General features: G+C 37.4%; 1 protein-coding gene across 1 annotated transcript in view; it reads right to left on the bottom strand.

Moving 5' to 3' along the window:
• The window catches only part of coil (coilin p80), a 21,628-nt gene that overhangs the window by 3,464 nt on the left and 15,653 nt on the right, over nt 1-2,511 (bottom strand). The gene's annotated exons all lie outside the window — the stretch shown is intronic.

The raw sequence follows: 2,511 nt of genomic DNA, 5'->3' as shown, positions 1-2,511 counted from the left end.
AGTATGTGAAAGGTTGGTTTTCGGTCAACTAAATGTTTACCGAGAAAGATGTCATGTTTAAACTTTTTCAGAAGATTACCAAGAGTGAGACTCCACGAAGTCTGGTCGACTGCAATAATCTTTTCTGTATGTTGAAAACAATCCTTGACTTTTGATAATAACTTACGTCAAAAAACCACTCCTCTTTCTGGTCCATCCACGAATCAGAAAGCTCTGAAGTAAACTCGGAAGTAAACTCAATTAAAAATGTGACAACTTCCCGGTTCTATGAGTCGAGTCTAGAGTGCAGTCGGTTCCAAAGAGTGCAGTAGATTCCATGGAGAATGGAAAAGTTCTGAAGGAGTTCAGAAGAGAACTAGAGTTATGGAGAGTTTTGGAGTTGCCGAGAATCCAGAGACGTTTGGAATTATAATTTCTGTTTGAGCTAACCACGCACGACTCTCTAAGGATTTTAGCAGTTCTCAACGGAGACGCTGATATCAGTTGAAAAGGATTCTTACTGAGGTGATCGATCATCAACAAGGTAAAACTTCTTCTTCGACCAAGTGTACCGTGGGCAAAGCTGAGATCTGACGGAGCGTGCAACTTCTGGTCAAACAGATTAAATTCCCTCACATAGTTCTCTGTAAGATAATCTCCTTTCATCTTAAACTCTTCTCTCTCACAAAATCAGTACAGATATTTTAGAAATATCTGAAGCAAAGTCCTCAAATCACCGCCGAGTGATTTGAAGTTCATTATTTGTGAAACTGTCTGTTATTATTTTCATATTTTGCCAAATTAATGTAAATGTTTGATGTTAAACTTTGATTCTGAAAATAAATGACTCCATTCATTTGATGGGTCAAAGATAATAACGTCTCTCGTTCACATTTCTGTTAAATTCAATGCACGGCATTTACAGTCAGAAAAATGAAGAACTCGTGAAAAGTATGCATAAATATATACCCCGTATATTTGTCATACAACAAGTGACACGTACCCACGTGACTCACTACATATAAATAAACTAAATTGAATTGATTAGTACTGACTGCAGCAGAGTTTATTTTTCTTTGCAGAGAAGTAAAGATTTCAGACAAACAATGCATTTCATTGAGGACGACAAAGATAACATTACTAACACTGATATATTTACCTCTACGCTAGATCTATTGTTCTGGATAAAGTTTTACAAGGCAATAGCCTATGCTAGTTTATCTAAATGTTAGCTTGCTAACTTGAGAGGCACGTAGCTAATGACAAGTGGATTGGAGGAAAGAAGATAATTTATTATTGTTGATTTGTTTTATTTTACAGATCAGTTACAATAAACAACATTCTCTGTTCAACAAAATACACTACACAGTAGGGGTGCAAATCACCAGCTTTACCACGATAAGATATTATATTGATTTGTTTGTATGATAGTATGGTTTTTCTCGATATCACAAAGTCTGTCAAGATACGATTTCAATTCTATTCGATTCACAAGTCTGCGATCGTTATATTGTGATATCAAATGCCCATCTCATTTACATATGAATAAATTTATAAAAACAATTCAAATATGATTTAATCATTTTATTTCTGTTATTACAGGCACCCAAGTAGGTATCTCTGCAGCCAAATTCGGAAGGCGTATCTGGGCGGTCATATCTGATTGGACTATAGGAAAATGGGCGTATCTGGGCGATCATATCTGATTGGACTATATGAAAATAGGCGTGTCTGGCCGGCCGCACCTGATTGGACGATAGAAAAATGGGCGTGTCTGGCCGGCCATATTTGATTGGACGATAGAAAAATAGGCGTGTCTGGCCTGCCACATCTGATTGGACGATAGAAAAAAAGGCTGAACGATAAAATGCTGTAACCACAGACACATTATGTCTAAAAACAAGGCGTTATTGGCAGATTGTGTTAACCACAGGCATATTATGTCTATGGTGTTAACCGGTTCGACATTAGCGGCGTCTCAGATTCAACACTGGCGGCGTCTCGGTTCTACATTGCTCCAGTATACTGCCGCGGCGTCTCCATAACTTCTTTTTTCGACTCTCTTAACACAGGACTTCCGGTTACATTTCAAAATAAGAGCAACATAACTGGGTAATGGGGGAGCTAAATGTTAGGTTTTTTTTTAATACCTAGCCATAACATTAAAAACAAATTCCATTTTGGTTGTTGAAAAATGTGAACAAAGTTACAATCGATTCATAAAGAAAGAAAAATATTAATGATACTTAAACTGGCCTTGGGACAAAGGAGGTTTCCTTTAACTTCACATTTTCTTGTTCAACCTGCAGTCACTACAGATGAGTGATTGTCAGTTTCTGTAAGATTTCTGCAACTGGAGCAGGTATTCTGTTTACTGGTTAACTTCCTCAGCTGTCTCACATTTTAAAGGTCAACCCTACTCCATGTTTCAGTAGAAAACAAGCACATTTAGGAGTCAGTACATAACCAGACTTTTGGCCCTCACACCTATACCCAGTTGCTTATGCTGCATGATGAGATCAGATTTATCCA

Source organism: Nematolebias whitei, chromosome 15, assembly GCF_014905685.2.
Source record: "Nematolebias whitei isolate Nwh7 chromosome 15, NemWhi1, whole genome shotgun sequence".
NCBI classification, from domain to species: Eukaryota; Metazoa; Chordata; class Actinopteri; order Cyprinodontiformes; family Rivulidae; genus Nematolebias; species Nematolebias whitei.
Note: the sequence above shows the minus strand (reverse complement) of the source record. Positions and strands in the feature narration are given on the sequence as shown.